Raw genomic sequence first — 13,726 nt, 5'->3', positions numbered from 1 at the left:
CACTGAGCTAAAAGAAAGCTTTCTTTTCTCATGTTGACAATCCTGCTCTGTCTACTGATTCTAAGAAAATTACCTGAAAAAAAAAATAGAATTCTGCTTCTGCATGTATTATCAGTAATAATAATGATACTGCTAGTATTACTTGAATTCTAGATACTGTTCTTAGCAGTTTATAAGCATTAATTCATTTAATATTCCCAACACCTATGAGATTGGTAAGGATATTATTCCCATTTTCAGTTAAGAAACCAAGACATTGAAAAATGAATCAACTTACCATATAGCTGTTAAACAGCAGAGCTGGAATATACGTAATAATGGACAAGATTATGGGAATATTAATAATTACAATGTTTTAAGAGCTTACTATGTGCCAGGTACTGAGTTATATTTCTTAAATACATTATTTTATTTAATTTTCACTATCTTGACTCTGGCAACATCCAGATTCCCAGATCCTAACGCTTCCTTCTAAGTGGACGGACCTTCCATTGGAAAAGCCTTCCTGGCCTCTCTTTGCCACTTCTCATATTCTTTCACAGAGGAGGAGAAGCAACATTTGGTTGGTGAATTGTGGAGAAGGAATTAGACTTTGGGATGTAAGCTGTCCTCTTCAAGGGGCGTGGAAGGGATATTCTACTTGTAGAAAGCATATCTCATCTACCAGAGGTTATGAGGTAAATTTAGGAGAAGAGACTTTGTCCCTGTTTGGGGAAGTCTATAGTTTGGGGGAGTAAGTTGAATTCAGAGATGTTTTGGCTTATTTAGCTGCAAACCAAAAACCTTACTCTCCATTATAAATTTAGTCTTTCAATAAAGCTGACATTTTATCTCCATCTACTGGACTCCTATATCTGTCCTTCACTTAATTCTGAACTTGGGCAAAGATTATGTGACATTCCTTAGCCTCTCTCTCATCCCAAGATCTAATGAAGGACAGGAGTCTGTCTCAACTCCTCCTGAGAGAAGTCATCCCTGACTAGCCAAAATACCTTCTCCAAGTGACTCTTGATCACATGACCTAGCACATTTTTTTCAGGTCACTTCTTACTCCATTTTAACTTATTTTTTGTAATTTACTTTTTGGTCATTTGTTTCCTCTAGAATGTAAGTTCCTGCGCCTAAAATAGTACCTGACATACTACACAATCAGTAAGTATGACTGAATGAATAACGAATGAAATAATTGGATTTCACAGAAAAGCTAATAACTTTTCCACAGTCACTCATTAAATGATAGATGGTATTAGAAAATATCTGACTGTTTCCAAGTTCAATTTCTTCATCTCTAAGGTAGTTCATCTCAACAATGTCCATTCTAGAAAGCATAACATAATGTTATGCAAGAACTGAGATTTATATTAATATTATATCTGTATACCAATATAGGCTTTGTGAGATGCTCTTCTTCAAATCAGTTTTATGACTAAAAAACTGATTTTTTTAAACTGATTTGCCTTATTAATCCATCAAAAGAGTCACATACACATCCATATGAGAACAGAGACTGAGATTTATCAGCAATTTCCAAGAAAGATAGCATAAACATTCTTTGACATTTGAAATGAATCCACTATATATTTTCAATATCAGAGCTTGGTAAAAAAACTGGGGTTCTGGGCATGTAATCCAGGGTTAGATGGAGGACAGTGAGTTATTTAATGGCTAAGGATAATGAGTATCTAACTCCAGTGTGCCATAGAGTGACCTAGGCTGGGCCCCACCTCTAGGCATCATGTCTGTGTCTGTGTGTGTGTATGTGGGTGTGAGTGAGAGTGTATGTGTGTGTTGGGAGAGGATAGGAGTGGCCATGTTGGTTAAATACTCTTACTATTCTGTTACAGGAGAAATGTATTAGTTTCTTACTGCTACTGCAACAAATGTACCACAAACTGAGTAGCTTGAAACAACACAAATGTATTATCTTCAGTTCCATGGGTCAGAAATTTGATGCAAGTTTCACTGAGCTAAAATCAAGGTGTTGGTAGGGATACATTCTTTTTAGAGGCTCTAGAGAGAGATTCTGTTTTCTTTCCTTTTCAAGCTTCTAGAGGTTCCCACATTCCTTGGCTTATAGCCTGTTTCCTCCACCTTTGATGTTGGCAAAGACAAGTTGAGTCCTTCTCACATCAAGGCACTGTGACCTCCTTCTGCCTCCTTCTTCCATATTTAAGAATGCTTGTGATTACATAGGCTCATTTGGATAATCTAGACAAATCTCCATATTTTAAGGTCAGCTGATTAGCAACCTTAACTCCATCTGCCTCCTTAATTCCCCTTTGGCATATAAGGTAACATTTTCACAGGTTCTGGGGATTAGGACATGGACATCTCTTGGGGTCAATTAGTCTGCCTACCATAAGGCTCATGGACTAAGTTTTAAGAAGCAACACTCTAGATCCTTTTCTGGTGATCTTTCTAGGTAACCATTGTGAGAATGTCCTCTTTTGTGTTTTTTTTTTGTTTTGGGAGCAAGATGAGTAAGAGGTTTAGAACTAGGCTGATCTGTATTTAAATCCAACTTCCATCAGACACTGGATGTTTAACCAACTTAGGATATTTACCTCTTGAAATCATTGAAAAGAGTAAATGAGAATACAGATATGTTATATCTGGAAAGTTCTGACAACGAGTAGACGATAAGCAAACATTATTTCCTTCCATCTTCTTTATCCCTATTCCAGCTATGAATCTATTGCCACTCCTCCAACCTGGCTTTAGGCCCTATATTGACAGCCTGACTGACCTTCTAATTTTGTAGTTAGACCCACTATAGGATTCAGAATTTTATTCATTGATGGATTGATTTAACAGTATTTATTGCATTATGTCCAATATGCCAGTTATTATGCTACAGGCTAGAGATCCACAAGCAAACACAGCGAACATAGCTCTTTTTCTCAGTAGCTTGTGGGGAAGGTAGATTTTGTTATGAAAAGGGAAGCCCAGGTTATTTAATGAGCCAAATATAGGAAACTAATCTAGTATGGAAGGTCAGGAAGGATTTCTTTTGCAAGTGAAATTTAAGAAGAGATCTTTGAGCATTTCTTAATAGGCTCTCAATTAGAAGTTCTAGTAGGACAATTCTTCCTGATAAGAGAATGTCCTAAGCTCTGGAGGACAGTTATCATGCCTGGACCTTGCTGTCCACTGAATACAGAAACACTCTCAGGCACTGAAACAACCAGAAACATCCCCACACATCTCTAAAAGCCTCATGAGAAGCAAGAGCAACTCTGACTGAGAGAGGAGAAAAGAATGGTTCCCTCTGGAAGAGAGAAAAAAATGAGCAAAGGCAGATGGGAAGTAAGCAGCATTTCTTCTGTGCAACCCTGGGTTTGGGTGGGAGGGGGCCACAGAGGAAGAGGCATGAGAGCAGGCTCCAAAAGTTGAACAGGTATGGTGAGACCTGGGAAGGATGCTGAACTTTGTTTTTTTGTTTGTCTGGCTTTTTAAATTTTATTTTATTTTTTTTTTGAATTTTATTTTTTTATACAGCAGTTTCTTATTAATTATCTATTTTATACATATGGATGCTGAACTTTGAAGGGAGGGCACTAGAAGCCTTTAAAGGTTTGAAGCAGGAGAGTAAAAGGATCAGATTTATTTGCTTCTAATCTATAATATTGCTCCATCCTAAAGTATAATTCTAGTTTGGTAATATGGTGCTAATAACGCCTGTCATTTTACCTTTTGCCAATTTTTATTCTAAATATGTATTTCTGCTACACCTTCCTGGTGATAAAGTTTTGGGCTACTTCATCAGAGAACCGTATAACACATTGCCCTCTAAAATAACAGCTAACTGAAATTAGTTATAGGGTTTCTGCTTTCTCCTCCACTTTCTGCTCCTCTACGTTTTATTCTTCTACTACGGAAGATCATGTATACCATCAAAGAGAAAAAAATGAGAAAAGAAGTTTAAGTCTTTCCACTGTTGTATTCACAATTCCAGATCTTAAAATCTGTATGGATTAGGAGAGATAAAGAGGTATGTGTCTCTACATATAAAATCAATTATCATATATTACATTAGGTTCTAACAGCGAAATTCTCATAGTCTTACATCTATAAAAACTGAAGGTATTGGCAGTAAGTACTGTGGAGTGGTGAGTCTCACTTTATCAATAGTTTATGGTTTTGAGCAGTTCAAACTCTCCTCTTTTCTGTTGAAAAACTGAGCAGGATAACACTCTGATTTAGTTTTACTCTAACACCTTGTGGTTTTCACTGGAATTTTAACTTGATCACAGTTTTCTGGAAATGCTGTAACCTCTTAGATCAAATTCTTAGAACAGTAGCACTGACGGGAAAGAGCAGTACCAATGTTTTAAAACATAGTTGATTTTTTAAAAACTCCACAGCGGAAGAGCCCTTTTTACACTTAAAGACCAAAAATCAGTATCATGACACAAAAAAAGATTCTTTTTAAATTGAAAAAAACTACTATGTATAAATGTAAACAAATATAAAATCTTCAAATCAACTTTCTTCATGGAAATCAATAAACTTAACAATCTTTGCAAAGACTAGTGTTAGACAAATGTTCTCAGGACGTAGGAAGTAGTATAGGTCCCAGAGTCACAGGAAACTTCTGAACCAGAAATTTCATCAGGTTTCAAGATGGCAAAAGAAATAGGAAGTGTTTTCCAAATCCTAAATGGTTGGTAACTTATGGACATGTATATGATTCTTTTTAAATATAGTTTATGAAGGACATGATGCCATAGTCATTTGCTAACATTTCTACCATCAGACATGGTGAGTCATTGTGTAGAATCTAAATTGTCATACTGAGTGACAAATTAGTGGTAGAAGATGGATTGAAGAAAGCTAAAGAAAAGAGCCGTAACTATAAAAAGAAAATTAATAGAACAAAGCATACAAGTCTACATCAGAAATGGGAAGAGAAAACTGTTTTACCTTTGTTCCCACAAATGAATAAGAGATTTCTTAGCACATTACTGAATATGCTGTCTCGATTAAATATTATATGAGGAAGATTTAAAAGGAGTTCAATGAAAGAAATCAACAAAATGATAGAAAAGAACTGATATTTTAATTAGTTTACCAACATTTTCACATGTGCTACAAAATATAAAAATTACTTCTATGGACTGAAAAAAAGTGTTCTAAAATATAATGTTATATGAAAATGCCTATAAAATATTTTCTGTAAATATCTACCTGTAGTGGTTCATGTTTTCCATTTTTAAGGTATACTGGAATAAATCTTATTTTACTTTAACCTTTGTCTCTATTTTTATTTAACCTCAAAAATGTACTTATTTCAATACCCTGTTGAAATAAATAAATGCATTTGTAAAGTTTGCAGTTAAAGATCAAAAAATCACTTTCCAAACAAGTATCTAAAGGCCTTCATTGAGTCTTTTTTGCCAAACTAAGAAAATTATTTGATAGCTTTCATGAGTAACATGATTTTAATTGCCATTACTTAAAAGTGGAATTCTAGCACTAGACATTTTGATAAGCTAAAATTCTGTTTGAATCAATATAAGATTTTAAATAGGCAAGACAATCTCAGCAATGGAATAGGGAGTCCCTCATATCATTTCTTTGAATTTAGACTACACAAAAGACCATAATTAAACAATTTGGTTGTCATTAGTCATGCAGATTTTAGATTTAGAGCTTCTTGTTTTGACAATTCTGAACCTAGAATACTGGAAATGTCTGCAAGTACAAGTTAAAATAGTAGTACCAAAATGAAAATTCTTTCTTGCTTTAATGCAAAAGCATTCAGTCATTTCCATCAGTTTAACAATAATTATTTTAAAAAACCTAGTTATCAGTAATTTGGTCATTCAGTGCCTCTATGTGGTCATTCAGTGGTGCTATATAGACACAATTCAAAATTTATATAGGTACATATATAATTATATCCTACAACCATGTTGAATATTGTCATGAAGCTCTACTGCTAAATGAATCTATCACCCTCTCCTGAAAAAATATGACAGTTGATCTTTGAGATCAACTGATAGTGTGAAAGTTGGATAACTTTGCCGTAAAATGTTAGATAAACACAAATTCACTTTTCAAATTTTTTTAAAGACATATGCATACACTCACTACCATACATCTTCATACATTCAAATAACTGCAGAAAAATAGAACAAAGACAAACTGAACAAAACAAACAAACCAAAACCATCCTGTCCTGCTAAAGGGAAAAAAATCTAAAATAGGTTGTAATATGAAATATAGTTTTTCCGGTACAGATGTTCATCCACTCATTAGGTTAGGATACAAATCAGCTGATGACTGCCAATGTTTAATTTTCATCTATGCTGATTAATTTTGTAAGCTGTTATTTGCTTTTATAGGATTATTTGTTTCCCTAGAGAACCACCTTTACAAAAAACTGTGATTTCTAAATCTTCAATGAATCTTGTAAACATATTTCTCTAATTCATTCAAATGATGTAAAGATGGCTTCCTTTTTAAAAGTTATTCTCTGGTAAGCGTTGGTTGCATTATTAGTGTGCTCTTAAACCAGTGCACTGTAATGCCATGTATTACTTCAAGTATAAGAAAATATACAGAGAACACTAATTATATAAACATCATTGAATATATTCAAACGGAAGAAAGTAGAAGGAATTTTTACCTAACAAAGTTTGATATCATTTTTCTTTTAAAAAATCATAGATTTTGATAAACAGCAACACTAAATTTACTCAAATGTTGCATTTTATACAATAATATGTGTATACAACATTAGAAATACAAATCCTAGAAAACCTGTGTTTCTCATGGTATAGGATTCCTTTAGCTATTATTATAGAAAAGCAAACATATTTTCATTTGAAGTCTGCAAACATACTAAGCAATTGCAATGGCCTGTAAATATTCATATTTCATATTTTAAAAATTAAATCTGATTTTAAAATTATGACATAATTAAAATAAAGCATGTAAACATAGTGTGCTGGAACACTAAACAGGAATTAGTTACATACACAGAAAAAAACCTAGATGCTGTTTAAACAGCAAGGTAAACAGTACTGCAGTTAAAGTTTGACTCAGGTACTTACATTTCATGCTTGACATAAGCACACTTCTTGACCCATCTTACTAAAGTCTAGTTTACACCATGAGCTATTCTGTACTCTCAGAAGTGAATTGGTTAATTTAAGCCAAAATTCTCAAGCAAGTTTGGTATGCTGCTAGTAATTTTACCACATAAACATTTTTTTCTTAAAAAAATATTATTAAGACATAAGGAATAAGCACAATGGAGTATAGCTATTTATTATCATATTAATCCTGTCCTTTTTATTCAAAATCTAATCACAAAGAAATAAGTATTAGTAGTAATCTGTCTTTTTACCTGAGACAAATTTTATTTCTGCAAGTACCCAGACAAGCAGCTTTTATAATTACTTTTCTGCATATCTAAACCACATATCTAAGTAACACATACAGAATGTCTAAAAGAAGCCATGTAGTCTAATAGTGAAGTGAATTCTCAGGGAGTTACCTTACTTTACATAAAACATACCTGTGCAAAAGAACTATACATCCTTCAAGCAAGTTGTTAGCTAAGACTGACACTTTTTTTTTTTTTTTAAAGAAAATCTTTCTAAAGGAAACACAAAGTCAGAAAGTACCAACAATTCATCATGTTAATAGTCAAAATTTTTTTGGTCAGAGAGGTGGATAAAAACACAGACCAAGCAAAGAGCTTACTCACATTCCTTTCAGGCGTTGCCACATTTTTTCAGTCTGTTCTCCTATGAGATACTTAAAAGTGGTGTTTTCCAATTCTTCAGTTTCTGTAGCAGTAGACCCCATGATGATACTCCTAGGGCAATACAGTTAGTCAGTTTCAGCAGCTAGAACAAGCATTCCTCAGTCCACTACAAATCTTAAAACAGTTATACAGTAGCATCTCTTATCTATCAAAACATTGCAGATTTACAAAGCTGACGGCAGCTTCTGCCAGAATTGCTATTGACTTTGACAGGCATATCCACTGCTCACCACATCACCTCCCTTCAAGCAGACAGCAGTATAAACACATCCTCTGACCTCACAGAAACAATCGACACATGTGAGCCTGCTACTGTACTACTGACCGACTGAGCGCTCCAGCTCTCCCCCAAAGCAGCTCATTTGTTACTGCTCTGTGCACTGAAGCACATCAGAATTCCTACAGTTTCTGAGATCTATTATGCACAAGAGAAACGTGAATGACTTTAGCACACCAGAAGAAGCTGAATTCCTCTCTACCAATGGAAGGAGGACAGGATGTAATAAGAAAACAGATGGTAGGAAACAGTATCAGCAGCACCGCCCTGAGAAAAAAGTGGCTGTTTTAAATGCCAAGGTTTTTGTCTCCTAATTGATCTGGAACCAAGAGTTAAAAATATACCAGGCTCTAAAAATAAATTCAACAAATACTAATGACAACAATGAGAAAATAACATAAGAGCCGTACAGAAGACAGACCACTGAGCTCCACAGGTTGTTATTGAAAAATATGTACAACGATGATGCTGTAATCATGCTTATTCACCTTCTCCTAGCAACTCCACACAGTAGGTAACTGCCAATTTAACCAGTGGAAAACACGGCAGCTGCAAACACTGCTCTGTGAATCCTTTGGGGATTAAAAAAATAAATAAAACGAAACTGGTGTGTATGCTTGTGTGTGTGTGTTGAAGGAAAAGGAGTGTGGGGGGAGGAGAAGGGGAAGAGAGGGAGATGGAGGGGAAGAGAGGGAGATGGAGGAGAAGAGAGAAATTGATGCTGTGCTGCTTGTGCATTTTAGAAGAAAAATGAGAGAAAGTGGACATAAAAGGAATCAGAACTGAGTCATCTGCCAAGCTCCCAACACATGGTGAGCTTTCTTTGAAACAAGCACAGACCTTGAGTATGAGCTTCATAACAGCTATTGCTATCTGCAAGCTGCTAAGAAAAATATACTTAAAAGCAATATCTCTTGTTGTTTGTTTGGAGACACAAATGTAGTTTTATTCCTCCCTGCAAGAAGCTTGCCTGTTACCTTGAGGTTTAAGGTAGAGATATTCATAGACAGTAGATAGGTAACAATATCTAACATTTATTGAGTGCTCACTATGTGTCAGACACTGTTCCCAGTACCTAACAGTATTACTTTTTAAAATTCTTACAAAAAGCCCATGAGGTAGGTAATATTCCCGATTAACAGTTGAGACAATTGAGAAATAGACAGTCCTCAGATTTAAATCCAGTCCTTCAAAATAAACACTATGATTTTACTGACAAGAAATCTTCCAGGGGCTTCCCTGGTGGCACAGTAGTTAAGAATCTGCCTGCCAATGCAGGGTACACAGGTTTGAGCCCTGGTCCGGGAAGATCCCACATGCCGTGGAGCAACTAAGCCTGTGCGCCACAACTACTGAGCCTGCGCTCTAGAGCTCGCATGCCACAACTACTGAGCCCATGTGCCACAACTACTGAAGCCCACACGCCTAGAGCCCATGCTCCACAACAAGAGAAGCCACTACAACGAGAAGCCTGCGCACCACAACGAAGAGTAACCCCTGCTCGCAGCAACCAGAGAGAAAGCCCGCGCGCAGCGACGAAGACCCAATGCACCCAAAAAAAATTTTTTAATAAATTTAAAATAAATAAGTAAACTTTAAAAAACAGAAATCTTCCACTATAAAGTTACTATGTCTATCTAAACAACACTGACTGCATCTAGTCAAAGTTGTAATATGTACAGTTGACTCTTTAACAACCCGGGAGCTAGAGGTGCCCACCCAGCCCTCAGTGGAAAATCTGCATATAAATTATAGTCAGCCTTCCATATACACTGTTCCCCAGTATCTGCTATTCTTCAGTATCCACATTTCCCTGTCAGCATATTCAACCAACCACAGATCAGGTAATACTACAGTATTTACTATTGAAAAACATTCACGTATAAGCAGATCCACACAGGTTCAAACCTGTGTTGTTCAAGGGTCAAATGTAGAAAAAAATCTTTGCAAAATTTTCTGGAAAGTGCCTTCTGATTTACAAGTAAGAAGAGGTTAGTTTTTCTATGCTACCCAGAAAAGGATCCATATATCTCCTCTGGGTTTCTGTGGCAACTTAAAGGGAAATTTTCACAATGCCCTGAGTCTCTGACGTCCTGTAAACGAAGGAGGAGGCTGTCCTCAAATTTCTTGCAGCAGGAACCCACTTAGTTGGCAACAACCTTGATTTCCAAATGGAACAATCATCTACAAAAGCAAAACTGATGGCATCTACCTCATAAATCTGAGGAGAACAGGGTAGACGCTTCTTCCAGCAGCTTGTGCCATTGTTGCCGTTGTACACCGGCTGATTCCAGCATCGTATCCTCCAGGAACACTGGCCAGCAAGCTGGGCTGAAGTTTGCTGCTGCCACCAGGGCCACTCCTATTACTGACCACCTCACTGCTGGAACCTTCCCTAACCAGATCCGGGCAGCCCTTCACGAGCCACGGCTTCGGGCGGCTACCGTTCCCAGGGCTCACCACCGGCCTCTCACAGAGGCTTTTATGTGAACCCGCCCACCATCGCCCCGTGCGACACAGACTCTCCTCTGCGCCCTGTGGACACTGCTACCATCCCGGGATAACAACAGGGGAGCCCACTCGGGGTTCTAACGTGGTGGACGCTGGCCCGGAATGGTCTGCGCATGCGCGGCACCATCTCCCGCAATCATCCCTGGGAGATCAGCCCCGTCTCCACTTCCGGAAGAGACGGAAGGGGAGAGCAGGCAGCTGCTGGGAAGGCTGTGACCGAGGGGGACTTTCAGGGTGGATGGCCTGCTCCAGCTCCCAAACTCACTGCTACTGCACCCGAGGTCACAGACGCGTCTGAAGGCGCAGGTGCCCTCTGTGCCCACCCAGCAGTTCCACACTGGAGACCAAGCCTCAGCCGCCAGCGAGGACTGTCTGCGGCCCCCAGTGCTCTGGCCACTGAACGGTAGGAACAACTTCTGAGTGGGCTTAAACTGTTCTCCCACAGACTCAAACACAAAACGGAAATAACGTTGACAGAAAATAAACCGTTTCTAGAAAAAAAAAAGAGGTTAAATCAAGTGAAGCCTCAGTTTTCCTTTCTCCAACAAGCTATTTCCTGAACTCGATCTGAATTTAATGTCTTTAGCTAGCAGACAGCTTTACACAATCACAGCCTCACTTTTTTGAGCAGTTACCAGAGTTGTCAGAAATAAGTTAGTCTTTGCTCTGAAAGTACTGATTTTACCTTCACTGTGCCTTCATTGATAATCCTAGCTACATTCACTTAAAGTCACCTGACTTTGTTGTTATGAGATAGTCAACGAACATCTGAATTCTGTTCTAAAAGATAAACCACAGGGAAAAAATCGCCATAAAAAGCAAGTACTCCACCACTACTGTTTTATGAACCAAGATACCGAAGTCTTTGAGGCCACAATGATTTTCTAATTATGCCATGAAATTTCAAGCCCTCACACTGGCCAGCTTACAAATAATATTGCAATGTAAAGAATGAGGTCTATTCTACTTAAGTGTGTGTTGGTGAATGTTATCTCCTCATTAAAACTCATTTGCCCTTTGCTTTCAGTATGTCCCTTCTATCATATATTGAATTGATATTTAAGAACTCACAGTATACTGATTACACACTTAATACACAAAAATGCTTAATTATTGGATTATATGTTTCATAAAATAAAATAAAAATTTGAACAAGCTACATAAAAGTTTATTATTAAGATCCTTGGCCAAGACAATCTTCAGCCTTAAGCAGTATCAAAAAGTTATTTCTGTCAATGTAGAGAATTTAAAGCAGTTTTCTTTTCTAATTTATAACTAATGTCTGCAAGATACATTAATAAAATAAAAAATAAAGTAAATCGCATTAAAGAGAACAGAGTAGAACTTTGGGAATAGCATACAACTTTTTTTCTAATTAATATGTTGAGAAAATTTTGAAATGTTGCACTCATAAAATTAAGCTAAACCAAAAAATTTTGACATGAGAAAGAGAAATAAGACAACAAGAATGGATTCTAAGAAATTAAAATACACTTCCTAAAACAAAACATTCAATGTTAGTTCTGAGGGGAATTGAGAAAATATATGGCAAAAATTGATCCAGTATGTCTCATCTCTCAGATGTTCAATCTCTTTTGCTTTAACTCTATATACAGGTAAATTATCTCTATTATAATAAGTAGTTCCTTTATTCTTATTAATTGGAATGTTAACAAAAATTTATAGAATGATTTTTCAGTATCTATTAATGACAGAATATAATACAGCATAAACTCTGGATCCAGACTACCTGAGTTTGAATCCCTGTTCTTTGACTTAGAGAACAATATGATATTTTTAAGTTACTATTATGTGTCTGTCTTCTCATGTGTAGAGGAGCATAATAAATATCACCTTCCTCATAAGGTTGATATAAGGATTAAATGAATTACTATACATAAAGAATTTAGAACAGCATCTGGCACATGGTAACCGCCTTATTAAATTGTTAGCATTTATTGTTATTGATACAGTTGCATGACTTTTCTCCTTTAGATTGTAATATATTGATAATTATTTATTTCAGTTGGTTCACTGATCATGAACTAGTATTTCCCAAATAATTTGTCATAATGTGTTATTTTTAATGCATTGCTGATGTTCATTTTGTTTAGGAAGTTTATACCCTTATCCATAAGTGAAATTGTTCTAAATATTTGTGGCACTAACTTTATTGGTTTTTATATTAAGATTATACTGGCACCATGTAATGAATTAAAGGGCAAATAGTTTTAAACTCAGAATTCCACACCCAGCAAACTATAACAAAATGACAAAGGTAAATGACATATTCAGAAGCACCAAATTCAAAGAACATATCACTCAAATACTCTTCTAAAATAATTACATGAGTCAGTACACCTCAAAATCAAAAAAGTATTTAGTGACTAAAATCAGAGGCATGTACCTAACCTAGCCATGGAGATTAAAAACAAAATCCGAGGTTTACATCTGTGAAGAAGGGTTAAGAAGAAATTAGTTCAAATTAAAACAAGAAACCAAAGGGATCCAAAAGGATGACTTCAAGAAAAAAAATTGGATTAAATTTATCAAGAATCTCAAAAAACTAAAAACATTAATTATTTTATTGATTAAATAAGAGCACATTATTTTTTAACATCTTTATTGGGGTATAATTGCTTTACAATGGTGTGTTAGTTTCTGCTTTATAACAAAGTGAATCAGTTATACATATACGTATACATATGTTCCCATATCTCTTCCCTCTTGCGTCTCCCTCCCTCCCACCCTCCCTATCCCATCCCTCCAGGCGGTCACAAAGCACCGATCAGATCTCCCCGTGCTATGCGGCTGCTTCCCAATAGCTATCTACCTTACGTTTGGTAGTGTATATATGTCCATGCCTCTCTCTTGCTTTGTCACAGCTCACCCTTCCCCCTCCCCATATCCTCAAGTCTGTTCTCTAGTAGGTCTGTGTCTTTATTCCTGTCTTACCCCTAGGTTCTTCATGACATTTTTTTTTTCTTAAATTCCATATATATGTGTTAGCATACGGTATTTGTCTTTCTCTTTCTGACTTACTTCACTGTGTATGACAGACTCTAGGTCTATCCACCTCATTACAAATAGCTCAATTTCGTTTCCTTTTATGGCTGAGTAATATTCCATTGTATATATGTGCCACATCTTCTTTATCCATT

At 36.3% G+C, this 13,726-nt stretch overlaps 1 pseudogene; it reads left to right on the top strand.

Annotated features, from left to right (window-relative positions):
• The first annotated feature begins 8,197 nt into the window (after positions 1-8,197).
• On the top strand, positions 8,198-10,972 carry LOC116756354 (annotated as a pseudogene).
• Positions 10,973-13,726: the final 2,754 nt, after the last annotated feature.

Source organism: Phocoena sinus, chromosome 7 (assembly GCF_008692025.1).
Source record: "Phocoena sinus isolate mPhoSin1 chromosome 7, mPhoSin1.pri, whole genome shotgun sequence".
In the NCBI taxonomy this organism is placed as follows: domain Eukaryota; kingdom Metazoa; phylum Chordata; class Mammalia; order Artiodactyla; family Phocoenidae; genus Phocoena; species Phocoena sinus.
Note: the sequence above shows the minus strand (reverse complement) of the source record. Positions and strands in the feature narration are given on the sequence as shown.